The sequence below is a fragment of the Acipenser ruthenus genome, unplaced genomic scaffold, assembly GCF_902713425.1.
Source record: "Acipenser ruthenus unplaced genomic scaffold, fAciRut3.2 maternal haplotype, whole genome shotgun sequence".
In the NCBI taxonomy this organism is placed as follows: Eukaryota; Metazoa; Chordata; class Actinopteri; order Acipenseriformes; family Acipenseridae; genus Acipenser; species Acipenser ruthenus.
This window is the reverse complement of record NW_026708750.1, coordinates 1-14,100: the sequence shown is the minus strand read 5'-3', so window position 1 is coordinate 14,100 and position 14,100 is coordinate 1. Positions and strand designations below refer to the sequence as shown.

The 14,100-nt window shown below is 43.6% G+C and overlaps 35 non-coding genes and 26 pseudogenes across 35 annotated transcripts; all 61 read left to right on the top strand.

Annotated features, from left to right (window-relative positions):
- Positions 1–74: 74 nt before the first annotated feature.
- On the top strand, positions 75–183 carry LOC131735741 (5S ribosomal RNA; annotated as a pseudogene).
- A 114-nt stretch (positions 184–297) lies between these two features.
- Positions 298–416, top strand: LOC131735720 (5S ribosomal RNA). Its single transcript, XR_009327663.1, has one exon. It is a non-coding gene; the product is annotated as a 5S ribosomal RNA (ribosomal RNA).
- A 100-nt stretch (positions 417–516) lies between these two features.
- On the top strand, positions 517–625 carry LOC131735711 (5S ribosomal RNA; annotated as a pseudogene).
- A 100-nt stretch (positions 626–725) lies between these two features.
- LOC131735709 (5S ribosomal RNA) lies at positions 726–844 on the top strand. Its single transcript, XR_009327661.1, has one exon. It is a non-coding gene; the product is annotated as a 5S ribosomal RNA (ribosomal RNA).
- A 100-nt stretch (positions 845–944) lies between these two features.
- On the top strand, positions 945–1,063 carry LOC131735787 (5S ribosomal RNA). Its single transcript, XR_009327696.1, has one exon. It is a non-coding gene; the product is annotated as a 5S ribosomal RNA (ribosomal RNA).
- A 113-nt stretch (positions 1,064–1,176) lies between these two features.
- LOC131735678 (5S ribosomal RNA) lies at positions 1,177–1,295 on the top strand. The gene has a single exon (XR_009327654.1). It is a non-coding gene; the product is annotated as a 5S ribosomal RNA (ribosomal RNA).
- A 114-nt stretch (positions 1,296–1,409) lies between these two features.
- Positions 1,410–1,538, top strand: LOC131735702 (5S ribosomal RNA; annotated as a pseudogene).
- A 100-nt stretch (positions 1,539–1,638) lies between these two features.
- On the top strand, positions 1,639–1,767 carry LOC131735686 (5S ribosomal RNA; annotated as a pseudogene).
- A 111-nt stretch (positions 1,768–1,878) lies between these two features.
- LOC131735777 (5S ribosomal RNA) lies at positions 1,879–1,997 on the top strand. Its single transcript, XR_009327686.1, has one exon. It is a non-coding gene; the product is annotated as a 5S ribosomal RNA (ribosomal RNA).
- Positions 1,998–2,111: 114 nt separating this feature from the next.
- On the top strand, positions 2,112–2,230 carry LOC131735698 (5S ribosomal RNA). Its single transcript, XR_009327660.1, has one exon. It is a non-coding gene; the product is annotated as a 5S ribosomal RNA (ribosomal RNA).
- A 100-nt stretch (positions 2,231–2,330) lies between these two features.
- LOC131735710 (5S ribosomal RNA) lies at positions 2,331–2,439 on the top strand (annotated as a pseudogene).
- Positions 2,440–2,553: 114 nt separating this feature from the next.
- On the top strand, positions 2,554–2,672 carry LOC131735670 (5S ribosomal RNA). The gene has a single exon (XR_009327646.1). It is a non-coding gene; the product is annotated as a 5S ribosomal RNA (ribosomal RNA).
- Positions 2,673–2,786: 114 nt separating this feature from the next.
- On the top strand, positions 2,787–2,905 carry LOC131735680 (5S ribosomal RNA). Its single transcript, XR_009327656.1, has one exon. It is a non-coding gene; the product is annotated as a 5S ribosomal RNA (ribosomal RNA).
- Positions 2,906–3,019: 114 nt separating this feature from the next.
- LOC131735694 (5S ribosomal RNA) lies at positions 3,020–3,138 on the top strand (annotated as a pseudogene).
- A 100-nt stretch (positions 3,139–3,238) lies between these two features.
- Positions 3,239–3,347, top strand: LOC131735721 (5S ribosomal RNA; annotated as a pseudogene).
- A 100-nt stretch (positions 3,348–3,447) lies between these two features.
- LOC131735730 (5S ribosomal RNA) lies at positions 3,448–3,556 on the top strand (annotated as a pseudogene).
- A 114-nt stretch (positions 3,557–3,670) lies between these two features.
- LOC131735743 (5S ribosomal RNA) lies at positions 3,671–3,779 on the top strand (annotated as a pseudogene).
- A 114-nt stretch (positions 3,780–3,893) lies between these two features.
- LOC131735700 (5S ribosomal RNA) lies at positions 3,894–4,012 on the top strand (annotated as a pseudogene).
- Positions 4,013–4,112: 100 nt separating this feature from the next.
- LOC131735782 (5S ribosomal RNA) lies at positions 4,113–4,231 on the top strand. Its single transcript, XR_009327691.1, has one exon. It is a non-coding gene; the product is annotated as a 5S ribosomal RNA (ribosomal RNA).
- Positions 4,232–4,331: 100 nt separating this feature from the next.
- LOC131735687 (5S ribosomal RNA) lies at positions 4,332–4,450 on the top strand. The gene has a single exon (XR_009327659.1). It is a non-coding gene; the product is annotated as a 5S ribosomal RNA (ribosomal RNA).
- Positions 4,451–4,564: 114 nt separating this feature from the next.
- Positions 4,565–4,673, top strand: LOC131735708 (5S ribosomal RNA; annotated as a pseudogene).
- Positions 4,674–4,773: 100 nt separating this feature from the next.
- On the top strand, positions 4,774–4,892 carry LOC131735676 (5S ribosomal RNA). Its single transcript, XR_009327652.1, has one exon. It is a non-coding gene; the product is annotated as a 5S ribosomal RNA (ribosomal RNA).
- A 100-nt stretch (positions 4,893–4,992) lies between these two features.
- On the top strand, positions 4,993–5,111 carry LOC131735665 (5S ribosomal RNA). The gene has a single exon (XR_009327641.1). It is a non-coding gene; the product is annotated as a 5S ribosomal RNA (ribosomal RNA).
- Positions 5,112–5,211: 100 nt separating this feature from the next.
- LOC131735659 (5S ribosomal RNA) lies at positions 5,212–5,330 on the top strand. Its single transcript, XR_009327635.1, has one exon. It is a non-coding gene; the product is annotated as a 5S ribosomal RNA (ribosomal RNA).
- A 100-nt stretch (positions 5,331–5,430) lies between these two features.
- On the top strand, positions 5,431–5,549 carry LOC131735654 (5S ribosomal RNA). The gene has a single exon (XR_009327630.1). It is a non-coding gene; the product is annotated as a 5S ribosomal RNA (ribosomal RNA).
- A 100-nt stretch (positions 5,550–5,649) lies between these two features.
- On the top strand, positions 5,650–5,768 carry LOC131735781 (5S ribosomal RNA). The gene has a single exon (XR_009327690.1). It is a non-coding gene; the product is annotated as a 5S ribosomal RNA (ribosomal RNA).
- Positions 5,769–5,868: 100 nt separating this feature from the next.
- Positions 5,869–5,987, top strand: LOC131735780 (5S ribosomal RNA). Its single transcript, XR_009327689.1, has one exon. It is a non-coding gene; the product is annotated as a 5S ribosomal RNA (ribosomal RNA).
- Positions 5,988–6,087: 100 nt separating this feature from the next.
- Positions 6,088–6,196, top strand: LOC131735707 (5S ribosomal RNA; annotated as a pseudogene).
- A 114-nt stretch (positions 6,197–6,310) lies between these two features.
- Positions 6,311–6,429, top strand: LOC131735789 (5S ribosomal RNA). Its single transcript, XR_009327698.1, has one exon. It is a non-coding gene; the product is annotated as a 5S ribosomal RNA (ribosomal RNA).
- Positions 6,430–6,543: 114 nt separating this feature from the next.
- Positions 6,544–6,662, top strand: LOC131735643 (5S ribosomal RNA). Its single transcript, XR_009327619.1, has one exon. It is a non-coding gene; the product is annotated as a 5S ribosomal RNA (ribosomal RNA).
- Positions 6,663–6,762: 100 nt separating this feature from the next.
- Positions 6,763–6,881, top strand: LOC131735790 (5S ribosomal RNA). The gene has a single exon (XR_009327699.1). It is a non-coding gene; the product is annotated as a 5S ribosomal RNA (ribosomal RNA).
- Positions 6,882–6,995: 114 nt separating this feature from the next.
- LOC131735657 (5S ribosomal RNA) lies at positions 6,996–7,114 on the top strand. The gene has a single exon (XR_009327633.1). It is a non-coding gene; the product is annotated as a 5S ribosomal RNA (ribosomal RNA).
- Positions 7,115–7,228: 114 nt separating this feature from the next.
- Positions 7,229–7,337, top strand: LOC131735706 (5S ribosomal RNA; annotated as a pseudogene).
- Positions 7,338–7,451: 114 nt separating this feature from the next.
- Positions 7,452–7,570, top strand: LOC131735779 (5S ribosomal RNA). Its single transcript, XR_009327688.1, has one exon. It is a non-coding gene; the product is annotated as a 5S ribosomal RNA (ribosomal RNA).
- A 114-nt stretch (positions 7,571–7,684) lies between these two features.
- LOC131735669 (5S ribosomal RNA) lies at positions 7,685–7,803 on the top strand. Its single transcript, XR_009327645.1, has one exon. It is a non-coding gene; the product is annotated as a 5S ribosomal RNA (ribosomal RNA).
- A 111-nt stretch (positions 7,804–7,914) lies between these two features.
- Positions 7,915–8,023, top strand: LOC131735705 (5S ribosomal RNA; annotated as a pseudogene).
- Positions 8,024–8,123: 100 nt separating this feature from the next.
- LOC131735656 (5S ribosomal RNA) lies at positions 8,124–8,242 on the top strand. Its single transcript, XR_009327632.1, has one exon. It is a non-coding gene; the product is annotated as a 5S ribosomal RNA (ribosomal RNA).
- Positions 8,243–8,342: 100 nt separating this feature from the next.
- Positions 8,343–8,461, top strand: LOC131735786 (5S ribosomal RNA). Its single transcript, XR_009327695.1, has one exon. It is a non-coding gene; the product is annotated as a 5S ribosomal RNA (ribosomal RNA).
- Positions 8,462–8,561: 100 nt separating this feature from the next.
- Positions 8,562–8,680, top strand: LOC131735675 (5S ribosomal RNA). The gene has a single exon (XR_009327651.1). It is a non-coding gene; the product is annotated as a 5S ribosomal RNA (ribosomal RNA).
- Positions 8,681–8,794: 114 nt separating this feature from the next.
- On the top strand, positions 8,795–8,913 carry LOC131735653 (5S ribosomal RNA). The gene has a single exon (XR_009327629.1). It is a non-coding gene; the product is annotated as a 5S ribosomal RNA (ribosomal RNA).
- Positions 8,914–9,013: 100 nt separating this feature from the next.
- Positions 9,014–9,132, top strand: LOC131735768 (5S ribosomal RNA). The gene has a single exon (XR_009327677.1). It is a non-coding gene; the product is annotated as a 5S ribosomal RNA (ribosomal RNA).
- Positions 9,133–9,232: 100 nt separating this feature from the next.
- LOC131735788 (5S ribosomal RNA) lies at positions 9,233–9,351 on the top strand. The gene has a single exon (XR_009327697.1). It is a non-coding gene; the product is annotated as a 5S ribosomal RNA (ribosomal RNA).
- Positions 9,352–9,451: 100 nt separating this feature from the next.
- LOC131735647 (5S ribosomal RNA) lies at positions 9,452–9,570 on the top strand. Its single transcript, XR_009327623.1, has one exon. It is a non-coding gene; the product is annotated as a 5S ribosomal RNA (ribosomal RNA).
- Positions 9,571–9,671: 101 nt separating this feature from the next.
- Positions 9,672–9,790, top strand: LOC131735748 (5S ribosomal RNA). The gene has a single exon (XR_009327666.1). It is a non-coding gene; the product is annotated as a 5S ribosomal RNA (ribosomal RNA).
- A 116-nt stretch (positions 9,791–9,906) lies between these two features.
- Positions 9,907–10,025, top strand: LOC131735637 (5S ribosomal RNA). Its single transcript, XR_009327613.1, has one exon. It is a non-coding gene; the product is annotated as a 5S ribosomal RNA (ribosomal RNA).
- A 115-nt stretch (positions 10,026–10,140) lies between these two features.
- On the top strand, positions 10,141–10,259 carry LOC131735660 (5S ribosomal RNA). The gene has a single exon (XR_009327636.1). It is a non-coding gene; the product is annotated as a 5S ribosomal RNA (ribosomal RNA).
- A 114-nt stretch (positions 10,260–10,373) lies between these two features.
- Positions 10,374–10,492, top strand: LOC131735644 (5S ribosomal RNA). Its single transcript, XR_009327620.1, has one exon. It is a non-coding gene; the product is annotated as a 5S ribosomal RNA (ribosomal RNA).
- A 115-nt stretch (positions 10,493–10,607) lies between these two features.
- LOC131735671 (5S ribosomal RNA) lies at positions 10,608–10,727 on the top strand. Its single transcript, XR_009327647.1, has one exon. It is a non-coding gene; the product is annotated as a 5S ribosomal RNA (ribosomal RNA).
- Positions 10,728–10,828: 101 nt separating this feature from the next.
- LOC131735727 (5S ribosomal RNA) lies at positions 10,829–10,950 on the top strand (annotated as a pseudogene).
- Positions 10,951–11,052: 102 nt separating this feature from the next.
- Positions 11,053–11,175, top strand: LOC131735747 (5S ribosomal RNA; annotated as a pseudogene).
- Positions 11,176–11,288: 113 nt separating this feature from the next.
- Positions 11,289–11,408, top strand: LOC131735692 (5S ribosomal RNA; annotated as a pseudogene).
- A 344-nt stretch (positions 11,409–11,752) lies between these two features.
- LOC131735756 (5S ribosomal RNA) lies at positions 11,753–11,863 on the top strand (annotated as a pseudogene).
- A 117-nt stretch (positions 11,864–11,980) lies between these two features.
- Positions 11,981–12,089, top strand: LOC131735753 (5S ribosomal RNA; annotated as a pseudogene).
- A 122-nt stretch (positions 12,090–12,211) lies between these two features.
- Positions 12,212–12,322, top strand: LOC131735755 (5S ribosomal RNA; annotated as a pseudogene).
- Positions 12,323–12,423: 101 nt separating this feature from the next.
- On the top strand, positions 12,424–12,534 carry LOC131735757 (5S ribosomal RNA; annotated as a pseudogene).
- Positions 12,535–12,649: 115 nt separating this feature from the next.
- Positions 12,650–12,769, top strand: LOC131735679 (5S ribosomal RNA). The gene has a single exon (XR_009327655.1). It is a non-coding gene; the product is annotated as a 5S ribosomal RNA (ribosomal RNA).
- A 115-nt stretch (positions 12,770–12,884) lies between these two features.
- Positions 12,885–13,005, top strand: LOC131735746 (5S ribosomal RNA; annotated as a pseudogene).
- Positions 13,006–13,122: 117 nt separating this feature from the next.
- Positions 13,123–13,244, top strand: LOC131735734 (5S ribosomal RNA; annotated as a pseudogene).
- A 120-nt stretch (positions 13,245–13,364) lies between these two features.
- LOC131735745 (5S ribosomal RNA) lies at positions 13,365–13,475 on the top strand (annotated as a pseudogene).
- A 115-nt stretch (positions 13,476–13,590) lies between these two features.
- On the top strand, positions 13,591–13,700 carry LOC131735740 (5S ribosomal RNA; annotated as a pseudogene).
- Positions 13,701–13,818: 118 nt separating this feature from the next.
- Positions 13,819–13,928, top strand: LOC131735758 (5S ribosomal RNA; annotated as a pseudogene).
- The last annotated feature ends 172 nt before the right edge of the window (positions 13,929–14,100 follow it).

Genomic DNA, 14,100 nt, shown 5'->3' with positions numbered 1-14,100 from the left:
AGGACAAAAGGAAATTTTGGAGGAATCACCCCCAGCTCACTAAACATAAAAGTCATGAAAGCAGAAATGCAATCGCCTGCGTCCACACCACCTTGAATAAGCCTGATCTCAGAAGCTAAGCAATGTTGGGCTTGGTTAGTACTTGGATGGGAGACCACCTGGGAATATCAAGTGCTGCAGGCATTACATTTTTGTAATTACATTTTACAATTGAAATGTGTGGAGGACAAAAGGAAATTTTGGAGGACTCACCCCCAGCTCACTAAACATAAAAGTCATGAAAGCAGAAATGCAAACGCCTGCGGCCACACCACCTTGAATAAGCCTGATCTCGTCTGATCTCAGAAGCTAAGCAATGTTGGGCTTGGTTAGTACTTGGATGGGAGACCACCTGGGAATATCAAGTGCTGCAGGCATTACATTTTACAATTGAAATGTGTGGAGGACAAAAGGAAATTTTGGAGGAATCACCCCCAGCTCACTAAACATAAAAGTCATGAAAGCAGAAATGCAATCGCCTGCGGCCACACCACCTTGAATAAGCCTGATCTCAGAAGCTAAGCAATGTTGGGCTTGGTTAGTACTTGGATGGGAGACCACCTGGGAATATCAAGTGCTGCAGGCATTACATTTTACAATTGAAATGTGTGGAGGACAAAAGGAAATTTTGGAGGAATCACCCCCAGCTCACTAAACATAAAAGTCATGAAAGCAGAAAAGCAATCGCCTGCGGCCACACCACCTTGAATAAGCCTGATCTCGTCTGATCTCAGAAGCTAAGCAATGTTGGGCTTGGTTAGTACTTGGATGGGAGACCACCTGGGAATATCAAGTGCTGCAGGCATTACATTTTACAATTGAAATGTGTGGAGGACAAAAGGAAATTTTGGAGGAATCACCCCCAGCTCACTAAACATAAAAGTCATGAAAGCAGAAATGCAATCGCCTGCGGCCACACCACCTTGAATAAGCCTGATCTCGTCTGATCTCAGAAGCTAAGCAATGTTGGGCTTGGTTAGTACTTGGATGGGAGACCACCTGGGAATATCCAGTGCTGCAGGCATTACATTTTTTAATTACATTTTACAATTGAAATGTGTGGAGGTCAAAAGGAAATTTCGGAGGAATCACCCCCAGCTCACTAAACATAAAAGTCATGAAAGCAGAAATGCAATCTCCTGCGACCACACCACCTTGAATAAGCCTGATCTCGTCTGATCTCAGAAGCTAAGCAATGTTGGGCTTGGTTAGTACTTGGATGGGAGACCACCTGGGAATATCAAGTGCTGCAGGCATTACATTTTTGTAATTACATTTTACAATTGAAATGTGTGGAGGACAAAAGGAAATTTTGGAGGACTCACCCCCAGCTCACTAAACATAAAAGACATGAAAGCAGAAATGCAATCGCCTGCGGCCACACCACCTTGAATAAGCATGATCTCGCCTGATCTCGTCTGATCTCAGAAGCTAAGCAATGTTGGGCTTGGTTAGTACTTGGATGGGAGACCACCGGGGAATATCAAATGCTGCAGGCATTACATTTTACAATTGAAATGTGTGGAGGACAAAAGGAAATTTTGGAGGAATCACCCCCAGCTCACTAAACATAAAAGTCATGAAAGCAGAAATGCAATCGCCTGCGGCCACACCACCTTGAATAAGCCTGATCTCGTCTGATCTCGTCTGATCTCAGAAGCTAAGCAATGTTGGGCTTGGTTAGTACTTGGATGGGAGACCACCTGGGAATATCAAGTGCTGCAGGCATTACATTTTTGTAATTACATTTTACAATTGAAATGTGTGGACAAAAGGAAATTTTGGAGGAATCACCCCCAGCTCCCTAAACATAAAAGTCATGAAAGCAGAAATGCAATCGCCTGCAGCCACACCACCTTGAATAAGCCTGATCTCGTCTGATCTCAGAAGCTAAGCAATGTTGGGCTTGGTTAGTACTTGGATGGGAGACCACCTGGGAATATCAAGTGCTGCAGGCATTACATTTTTGTAATTACATTTTACAATTGAAATGTGTGGAGGACAAAAGGAAATTTTGGAGGAATCACCCCCAGCTCCCTAAACATAAAAGTCATGAAAGCAGAAATGCAATCGCCTGCGGCCACACCACCTTGAATAAGCCTGATCTCGTCTGATCTCAGAAGCTAAGCAATGTTGGGCTTGGTTAGTACTTGGATGGGAGACCACCTGGGAATATCAAGTGCTGCAGGCATTACATTTTACAATTGAAATGTGTGGAGTACAAAAGGAAATTTTGGAGGAATCACCCCCAGCTCACTAAACATAAAAGTCATGAAAGCAGAAATGCAATCGCCTGCGGCCACACCACCTTGAATAAGCCTGATCTCAGAAGCTAAGCAATGTTGGGCTTGGTTAGTACTTGGATGGGAGACCACCTGGGAATATCAAGTGCTGCAGGCATTACATTTTTGTAATTACATTTTACAATTGAAATGTGTGGAGGACAAAAGGAAATTTTGGAGGAATCACCCCCAGCTCCCTAAACATAAAAGTCATGAAAGCAGAAATGCAATCGCCTGCGGCCACACCACCTTGAATAAGCCTGATCTCGTCTGATCTCAGAAGCTAAGCAATGTTGGGCTTGGTTAGTACTTGGATGGGAGACCACCTGGGAATATCAAGTCCTGCAGGCATTACATTTTTGTAATTACATTTTACAATTGAAATGTGTGGAGGACAAAAGGAAATTTTGGAGGAATCACCCCCAGCTCCCTAAACATAAAAGTCATGAAAGCAGAAATGCAATCGCCTGCGGCCACACCACCTTGAATAAGCCTGATCTTGTCTGATCTCAGAAGCTAAGCATTGTTGGGCTTGGTTAGTACTTGGATGGGAGACCACCTGGGAATATCAAGTGCTGCAGGCATTACATTTTTGTAATTAAATTTTACAATTGAAATGTGTGGAGGACAAAAGGAAATTTTGGAGGAATCACCCCCAGCTCACTAAACATAAAAGTCATGAAAGCAGAAATGCAATCGCCTGCGGCCACACCACCTTGAATAAGCCTTATCTTGTCTGATCTCAGAAGCTAAGCAATGTTGGGCTTGGTTAGTACTTGGATGGGAGACCACCTGGGAATATCAAGTGCTGCAGGCATTAAATTTTACAATTGAAATGTGTGGAGGACAAAAGGAAATTTTGGAGGAATCACCCCCAGCTCACTAAACATAAAAGTCATGAAAGCAGAAATGCAATCGCCTGCGGCCACACCGCCTTGAATAAGCCTGATCTCAGAAGCTAAGCAATGTTGGGCTTGGTTAGTACTTGGATGGGAGACCACCTGGGAATATCAAGTGCTGCAGGCATTACATTTTACAATTGAAATGTGTGGAGGACATAAGGAAATTTTGGAGGAATCACCCCCAGCTCACTAAACATAAAAGTAATGAAAGCAGAAATGCAATCGCCTGCGGCCACACCACCTTGAATAAGCCTGATCTCAGAAGCTAAGCAGTGTTGGGCTTGGTTAGTACTTGGATGGGAGACCACCTGGGAATATCAAGTGCTGCAGGCATTACATTTTTGTAATTACATTTTACAATTGAAATGTGTGGAGGACAAAAGGAAATTTTGGAGGAATCACCCCCAGCTCACTAAACATAAAAGTCATGAAAGCAGAAATGCAATCGCCTGCGGCCACACCACCTTGAATAAGCCTGATTTCAGAAGCTAAGCAATGTTGGGCTTGGTTAGTACTTGAATGGGAGACCACCTGGGAATATCAAGTGCTGCAGGCATTACATTTTTGTAATTACATTTTACAATTGAAATGTGTGGAGGACAAAAGGAAATTTTGGAGGACTCACCCCCAGCTCACTAAACATAAAAGTCATGAAAGCAGAAATGCAATCTCCTGCGGCCACACCACCTTGAATAAGCCTGATCTCACCTGATCTCAGAAGCTAAGCAATGTTGGGCTTCGTTAGTACTTGGATGGGAGACCACCTGGGAATATCAAGTGCTGCAGACATTACATTTTACAATTGAAATGTGTGGAGGACAAAAGGAAATTTTGGAGGAATCACCCCCAGCTCACTAAACATAAAAGTCATGAAAGCAGAAATGCAATCGCCTGCGGCCACACCACCTTGAATAAGCCTGATCTCGTCTGATCTCAGAAACTAAGCAATGTTGGGCTTGGTTAGTACTTGGATGGGAGACCACCTGGGAATATCAAGTGCTGCAGGCATTACATTTTACAATTGAAATGTGTGGAGGACAAAAGGAAATTTTGGAGGAATCACCCCCAGCTCACTAAACATAAAAGTCATGAAAGCAGAAATGCAATCGCCTGCGGCCACACCACCTTGAATAAGCCTGATCTCGTCTGATCTCAGAAGCTAAGCAATGTTGGGCTTGGTTAGTACTTGGATGGGAGACCACCTGGGAATATCAAGTGCTGCAGGCATTACATTTTTGTAATTACATTTTACAATTGAAATGTGTGGAGGACAAAAGGAAATTTTGGAGGAATCACCCCCAGCTCACTAAACATAAAAGTCATGAAAGCAGAAATGCAATCGCCTGCGGCCACACCACCTTGAATAAGCCTGATCTCAGAAGCTAAGCAATGTTGGGCTTGGTTAGTACTTGGATGGGAGACCACCTGGGAATATCAAGTGCTGCAGGCATTACATTTTACAATTGAAATGTGTGGAGGACAAAAGGAAATTTTGGAGGAATCACCCCCAGCTCACTAAACATAAAAGTCATGAAAGCAGAAATGCAATCGCCTGCGGCCACACCACCTTGAATAAGCCTGATCTCGTCTGATCTCAGAAGCTAAGCAATGTTGGGCTTGGTTAGTACTTGGATGGGAGACCACCTGGGAATATCAAGTGCTGCAGGCATTACATTTTACAATTGAAATGTGTGGAGGACAAAAGGAAATTTTGGAGGAATCACCCCCAGCTCACTAAACATAAAAGTCATGAAAGCAGAAATGCAATCGCCTGCGGCCACACCACCTTGAATAAGCCTGATCTCGTCTGATCTCAGAAGCTAAGCAATGTTGGGCTTGGTTAGTACTTGGATGGGAGACCACCTGGGAATATCAAGTGCTGCAGGCATTACATTTTACAATTGAAATGTGTGGAGGACAAAAGGAAATTTTGGAGGAATCACCCCCAGCTCACTAAACATAAAAGTCATGAAAGCAGCAATGCAATCGCCTGCGGCCGCACCACCTTGAATAAGCCTGATCTCGTCTGATCTCAGAAACTAAGCAATGTTGGGCTTGGTTAGTACTTGGATGGGAGACCACCTGGGAATATCAAGTGCTGCAGGCATTACATTTTACAATTGAAATGTGTGGAGGACAAAAGGAAATTTTGGAGGAATCACCCCCAGCTCACTAAACATAAAAGTCATGAAAGCAGCAATGCAATCGCCTGCGGCCACACCACCTTGAATAAGCCTGATCTCGTCTGATCTCAGAAGCTAAGCAATGTTGGGCTTGGTTAGTACTTGGATGGGAGACCACCTGGGAATATCAAGTGCTGCAGGCATTACATTTTACAATTGAAATGTGTGGAGGACAAAAGGAAATTTTGGAGGAATCACCCCCAGCTCACTAAACATAAAAGTCATGAAAGCAGAAATGCAATCGCCTGCGGCCACACCACCTTGAATAAGCCTGATCTCGTCTGATCTCAGAAACTAAGCAATGTTGGGCTTGGTTAGTACTTGGATGGGAGACCACCTGGGAATATCAAGTGCTGCAGGCATTACATTTTACAATTGAAATGTGTGGAGGACAAAAGGAAATTTTGGAGGAATCACCCCCAGCTCACTAAACATAAAAGTCATGAAAGCAGAAATGCAATCGCCTGCGGCCACACCACCTTGAATAAGCCTGATCTCGTCTGATCTCAGAAACTAAGCAATGTTGGGCTTGGTTAGTACTTGGATGGGAGACCACCTGGGAATATCAAGTGCTGCAGGCATTACATTTTACAATTGAAATGTGTGGAGGACAAAAGGAAATTTTGGAGGAATCACCCCCAGCTCCCTAAACATAAAAGTCATGAAAGCAGAAATGCAATCGCCTGCGGCCACACCACCTTGAATAAGCCTGATCTCAGAAGCTAAGCAATGTTGGGCTTGGTTAGTACTTGGATGGGAGACCACCTGGGAATATCAAGTGCTGCAGGCATTACATTTTTGTAATTACATTTTACAATTGAAATGTGTGGAGGACAAAAGGAAATTTTGGAGGAATCACCCCCAGCTCCCTAAACATAAAAGTCATGAAAGCAGAAATGCAATCGCCTGCGGCCACACCACCTTGAATAAGCCTGATCTCGTCTGATCTCAGAAGCTAAGCAATGTTGGGCTTGGTTAGTACTTGGATGGGAGACCACCTGGGAGTATCAAGTGCTGCAGGCATTACATTTTTGTAATTACATTTTACAATTGAAATGTGTGGAGGACAAAAGGAAATTTTGGAGGAATCACCCCCAGCTCACTAAACATAAAAGTCATGAAAGCAGAAATGCAATCGCCTGCGGCCACACCACCTTGAATAAGCCTGATCTCGTCTGATCTCAGAAGCTAAGCAATGTTGGGCTTGGTTAGTACTTGGATGGGAGACCACCTGGGAATATCAAGTGCTGCAGGCATTACATTTTACAATTGAAATGTGTGGAGGACAAAAGGAAATTTTGGAGGAATCACCCCCAGCTCACTAAACATAAAAGTCATGAAAGCAGAAATGCAATCGCCTGCGGCCACACCACCTTGAATAAGCCTGATCTCGTCTGATCTCAGAAGCTAAGCAATGTTGGGCTTGGTTAGTACTTGGATGGGAGACCACCTGGGAATATCAAGTGCTGCAGGCATTACATTTTTGTAATTACATTTTACAATTGAAATGTGTGGAGGACAAAAGGAAATTTTGGAGGAATCACCCCCAGCTCCCTAAACATAAAAGTCATGAAAGCAGAAATGCAATCGCCTGCGGCCACACCACCTTGAATAAGCCTGATCTCGCCTGATCTCAGAAGCTAAGCAATGTTGGGCTTGGTTAGTACTTGGATGGGAGACCACCTGGGAATATCAAGTGCTGCAGGCATTACATTTTTGTAATTACATTTTACAATTGAAATGTGTGGAGGACAAAAGGAAATTTTGGAGGAATCACCCCCAGCTCCCTAAACATAAAAGTCATGAAAGCAGAAATGCAATCGCCTGCGGCCACACCACCTTGAATAAGCCTGATCTCAGAAGCTAAGCAATGTTGGGCTTGGTTAGTACTTGGATGGGAGACCACCTGGGAATATCAAGTGCTGCAGGCATTACATTTTTGTAATTACATTTTAAAATTGAAATGTGTCGAGTACAAAAGGAAATTTTGGAGGAATCACCCCCAGCTCACTAAACATAAAAGTCATGAAAGCAGAAATGCAATCGCCTGCGGCCACACCACCTTGAATAAGCCTGATCTCGTCTGATCTCAGAAGCTAAGCAATGTTGGGCTTGGTTAGTACTTGGATGGGAGACCACCTGGGAATATCAAGTGCTGCAGGCATTACATTTTTGTAATTACATTTTACAATTGAAATGTGTGGAGGACAAAAGGAAATTTTGGAGGAATCACCCCCAGCTCACTAAACATAAAAGTCATGAAAGCAGAAATGCAATCGCCTGCGGCCACACCACCTTGAATAAGCCTGATCTCGTCTGATCTCAGAAGCTAAGCAATGTTGGGCTTGGTTAGTACTTGGATGGGAGACCACCTGGGAATATCAAATGCTGCAGGCATTACATTTTTGTAATTACATTTTACAATTGAAATGTGTGGACAAAAGGAAATTTTGGAGGAATCACCCCCAGCTCCCTAAACATAAAAGTCATGAAAGCAGAAATGCAATCGCCTGCGGCCACACCACCTTGAATAAGCCTGATCTCAGAAGCTAAGCAATGTTGGGCTTGGTTAGTACTTGGATGGGAGACCACCTGGGAATATCAAGTGCTGCAGGCATTACATTTTACAATTGAAATGTGTGGAGGACAAAAGGAAATTTTGGAGGAATCACCCCCAGCTCACTAAACATAAAAGTCATGAAAGCAGAAATGCAATCGCCTGCGGCCACACCACCTTGAATAAGCCTGATCTCGCCTGATCTCAGAAGCTAAGCAATGTTGGGCTTGGTTAGTACTTGGATGGGAGACCACCTGGGAATATCAAGTGCTGCAGGCATTACATTTTACAATTGAAATGTGTGGAGGCCAAAAGGAAATTTTGGAGGAATCACCCCCAGCTCACTAAACATAAAAGTCATGAAAGCAGAAATGCAACCGCCTGCGGCCACACCACCTTGTATAAGCCTGATCTCGTCTGATCTCAGAAGCTAAGCAATGTTGGGCTTGGTTAGTACTTGGATGGGAGACCACCTGGGAATATCAAGTGCTGCAGGCATTACATTTTACAATTGAAATGTGTGGAGGACAAAAGGAAATTTTGGAGGAATCACCCCCAGCTCCCTAAACATAAAAGTCATGAAAGCAGAAATGCAATCGCCTGCGGCCACACCACCTTGAATAAGCCTGATCTCGCCTGATCTCAGAAGCTAAGCAATGTTGGGCTTGGTTAGTACTTGGATGGGAGACCACCTGGGAATATCAAGTGCTGCAGGTATTACATTTTTGTAATTACATTTTACAATTGAAATGTGTGGAGGACAAAAGGAAATTTTGGAGGAATCACCCCCAGCTCACTAAACATAAAAGTCATGAAAGCAGAAATGCAATCGCCTGCGGCCACACCACCTTGAATAAGCCTGATCTCGTCTGCTCTCAGAAGCTAAGCAATGTTGGGCTTGGTTAGTACTTGGATGGGAGACCACCTGGGAATATCAAGTGCTGCAGGCATTACATTTCACAATTGAAATGTGTGGAGGACAAAAGGAAATTTTGGAGGAATCACCCCCAGCTCACTAAACATAAAAGTCATGAAAGCAGAAATGCAATCGCCTGCGGCCACACCACCTTGAATAAGCCTGATCTCGTCTGATCTCAGAAGCTAAGCAATGTTGGGCTTGGTTAGTACTTGGATGGGAGACCACCTGGGAATATCAAGTGCTGCAGGCATTACATTTTACAATTGAAATGTGTGGAGGACAAAAGGAAATTTTGGAGGAATCACCCCCAGCTCACTAAACATAAAAGTCATGAAAGCAGAAATGCAATCGCCTGCGGCCACACCACCTTGAATAAGCCTGATCTCGTACGATCTCAGAAGCTAAGCAATGTTGGGCTTGGTTAGTACTTGGATGGGAGACCACCTGGGAATATCAAGTGCTGCAGGCATTACATTTTACAATTGAAATGTGTGGAGGACAAAAGGAAATTTTGGAGGAATCACCCCCAGCTCACTAAACATAAAAGTCATGAAAGCAGAAACGCAATCGCCTGCGGCCACACCACCTTGAATAAGCCTGGTCTCGTCTGATCTCAGAAGCTAAGCAATGTTGGGCTTGGTTAGTACTTGGATGGGAGACCACCTGGGAATATCAAGTGCTGCAGGCATTACATTTTACAATTGAAATGTGTGGAGGCCAAAAGGAAATTTTGGAGGAATCACCCCCCAGCTCACTAAACATAAAAGTCATGAAAGCAGAAATGCAATCGCCTGCGGCCACACCACCTTGAATAAGCCTGATCTCGTCTGATCTCAGAAGCTAAGCAATGTTGGGCTTGGTTAGTACTTGGATGGGAGACCACCTGGGAATATCAAGTGCTGCAGGCATTACATTTTTGTAATTACATTTTACAATTGAAATGTGTGGAGGACAAAAGGAAATTTTTGGAGGAATCACCCCCCAGCTCACTAAACATAAAAGTCATGAAAGCAGAAATGCAATTGCCTGCGGCCACACCACCTTGAATAAGCCTGATCTCGTCTGATCTCAGAAGCTAAGCAATGTTGGGCTTGGTTAGTACTTGGATGGGAGACCACCTGGGAATATCAAGTGCTGCAGGCATTACATTTTTGTAATTACATTTTACAATTGAAATGTGTGGAGGAAAAAAAGGAAATTTTGGAGGAATCACCCCCAGCTCCCTAAACATAAAAGTCATGAAAGCAGAAATGCAATCGCCTGCGGCCACACCACCTTGAATAAGCCTGATCTCGTCTGATCTCCGAAGCTAAGCAATGTTGGGCTTGGTTAGTACTTGGATGGGAGACCACCTGGGAATATCAAGTGCTGCAGGCATTACATTTTTGTAATTACATTTTACAATTGAAATGTGTGGAGGACAAAAGGAAATTTTGGAGGAATCACCCCCAGCTCACTAAACATAAAAGTCATGAAAGCAGAAATGCAATCGCCTGCGGCCACACCACCTTGAATAAGCCTGATCTCGTCTGGTCTCAGAAGCTAAGCAATGTTGGGCTTGGTTAGTACTTGGATGGGAGACCACCTGGGAATATCAAGTGCTGCAGGCATTACATTTTTGTAATTACATTTTACAATTGAAAATGTGTGGAGGACAAAAGGAAATTTTGGAGGAATCACCCCCAGCTCACTAAACATAAAAGTCATGAAAGCAGAAATGCAATCGCCTGCGGCCACACCCACCTTGAATAAGCCTGATCTCGTCTGATCTCAGAAGCTAAGCAATGTTGGGCTTGGTTAGTACTTGGATGGGAGACCACCTGGGAATATCAAGTGCTGCAGGCATTACATTTTACAATTGAAATGTGTGGAGGACAAAAGGAAATTTTGGAGGAATCACCCCCAGCTCACTAAACATAAAAGTCATGGAAAGCAGAAATGCAATCGCCTGCGGGCCACACCACCTTGAATAAGCCTGATCTCGTCTGATCTCAGAAGCTAAGCAATGTTGGGCTTGGTTTAGTACTTGGATGGGAGACCACCTGGGGAATATCAAGTGCTGCAGGCATTACATTTTACAATTGAAAATGTGTGGAGGCCAAAAGGAAATTTTGGAGGAATCACCCCCCAGCTCACTAAACATAAAATTCATGAAAGCAGAAATGCAATTGCCTGCGGCCCACACCACCTTGAAATAAGCCTGATCTCGTCTGATCTCAGAAGCTAAGCAATGTTGGGCTTGGTTAGTACTTGGATGGGGAGACCACCTGGGGAATATCAAGTGCTGCAGGCATTACATTTTTGTAATTACATTTTACAATTGAAATGTGTGGACAAAAGGAAATTTTGGAGGAATCACCCCCAGCTCCCCTAAACATAAAAAGTCATGAAAGCAGAAATGCAATCGCCTGCGGCCACACCACCTTGAATAAGCCTGATCTCGTTCTGATCTCCGAAGCTAAGCAATGTTGGGCTTGGTTAGTACTTGGATAGGAGACCACCTGGGAATATCAAGTGCTGCAGGCATTACATTTTTTGTAAATTACATTTTACAATTGAAATGTGTGGAGGGACAAAAAGGAAATTTTGGAGGAATCACCCCCAGCTCACTAAACATAAAAGTCATGAAAGCAGAAATGCAATCGCCTGCGGCCACACCACCTTGAATAAGCCTGATATCAGAAGCTAAGCAATTATGGCCTTGGTTAGTACTTGGATGGGAGACCACCTGGGGAATATCAAGTGCTGCAGGCATTACATTTTTGTTATTACATTTTACAATTGAAATGTGTGGAGGACAAAAGGAAATTTTTGGAGGAATCACCCCCAGCTCACTAAACATAAACGTCATGAAAGCAGAAATTGCAATCGCCTGCGGCCACACCACCTTGAAATAAGCCTGATCTCAGAAGCTAAGCAATGTTGGGCTTGGTTAGTACTTGGATGGGGAGACCACCTGCGAATATCAAGTGCTGCAGGCATTACATTTTTTGTAATTACATTTTTACAATTGAAATGTGTGGAGGACAAAAGGAAATTTTGGAAGGAATCACCCTCAGCTCACTAAACATAAAAGTCATGAAAGCAGAAATGCAATCGCCTGCGGCCACACCACCTTGAATAAGCCTAATCTCAGAAGCTAAGCAATGTTGGGCTTGGTTAGTACTTGGATGGGAGACCACCTGGGAATATCAAGTGCTGCAGGGCATTACATTTTTGTAATTACATTTTACAATTGAAAATGTGTGGAGGACAAAAGGAAAATTTTTGGAGGAATCACCCCCCAGCTCACTAAACATAAAAGTCATGAGAAAGCAGAAAATGCAATCGCCTGCGGGCCACACCACCTTGAATAAGGCCTGATCTCAGAAGCTAAGCAATGTTGGGCTTGGTTAGTACTTGGATGGGAGACCACCTGGGAATATCAAGTGCTGCAGGCATTACATTTTACAATTGAAATGTGTGGAGGACAAAAGGAAATTTTGGAGGACTCACCCCCCAGCTCACTAAACATAAAAGTCATGAAAGCAGAAATGCAATCGCCTGCGGCCACACCCACCTTGAATAAGCCTGATATCAGAAGCTAAGCAATGTTGGGCTTGGTTTAGTACTTGGATGGGAGACCACCTGGGAATATCAAGTGCTGCAGGCATTACATTTTTTATAATTACATTTTACAATTGAAATGTGTGGAGGACAAAAGGAAATTTTGGAGGAATCACCCCCAGCTCACTAAACATAAAAGTCATGAAAGCAGAAATGCAAACGCCTGCCAGCCACACCACCTTGAATAAGCCTGATCTCGTCTGATCTCAGAAGCTAAGCAATGTTGGGCTTGGTTAGTACTTGGATGGGAGACCACCTGGGAATATCAAGTGCTGCAGGCATTACATTTTTTGTAATTACATTTTACAATTGAAATGTGTGGAGGACAAAAGGAAATTTTGGAGGAATCACCCCCAGCTCACTAAACATAAAAGTCATGAAAGCAGAAATGTAATCGCCTGCGGCCACACCACCTTGAATAAGCCTGATCTCGTCTGATCTCAGAAAGCTAAGCAGTTTTGGGCTTGGTTAGTATTTAGATGGGGAGACCACCTGGGAATATCAAGTGCTGCAGGCATTACATTTTTGTAATTACATTTTACAATTGAAATGTGTGGAGGACAAAAGGAAATTTTTGGAGGAATCACCCCCAGCTCACTAAAACATAAAAAGTCATGAAAGCAGAAATGCATTCGCCTGCGGCCACACCACCTTGAATAAGCCTGATCTCGTTCTGATCTCAGAAGCTGAGCAATGTTTGGGCTTGGTTAGTACTTGGATGGGAGACCACCTGGGGAATATCAAGTGCTGCAGGCATTACATTTTTTGTAATTACATTTTTACAATTGAAAATGTGTGGAGGACAAAAAGGAAATTTTGGAGGAATCACCCCCAGCTCACTAAACCATAAAAGTCATGAAAGCAGAAAATGCAATCGCCTGCGGCCACACCACATATTGAATAAGCCTGATCTCAGAAGCTAAGCAATGTTGGGCTTGCTTAGTACTTGGATGGGAGACCACCTGGGAATATCAAGTGCTGCAGGCATTACATTTTTGTAATTACATTTTACAATTGAAATGTGTGGAGGACAAAAGGAAATTTTTGGAGGAATCACCCCCAGCTCACTAAACATAAAAGTCATGAACGCAGAAATGCAATCGCCTGCGGCCACACCACATTGAATAAGCCTGATCTCAGAAGCTAAGCAATGTTTGGGCTTGCTTAGTACTTGGATGGGAGACCACCTGGGAATATCAAGTGCTGCAGGCATTACATTTTTTGTAATTACATTTTACAATTGAAATTGTGTGGAGGACAAAAGGAAATTTTGGAGGAATTCACCCCCAGCTCACTAAACATAAAAAGTCATGAAAGCAGAAATGCAATCGCCTGCGGCCACACCACCTTGAATAAGCCTGATCTCAGAAGCTAAGGAATGTTGGGCTTGGTTAGTACTTGAATGGGAGGACCACCTGGGAATATCAAGTGCTGCAGGCATTACATTTTTTGTAATTACATTTTACAATTGAAATGTGTGGAGGACGAAAGGAAATTTTTGGAGGAATCACCCCCCAGCTCACTAAACATAAAAAGTCATGAAAGCAGAAATGCAATCGCCTGCGGCCACACCACCTTGAATAAGCCTGATCTCAGAATCTAAGCAATGTTG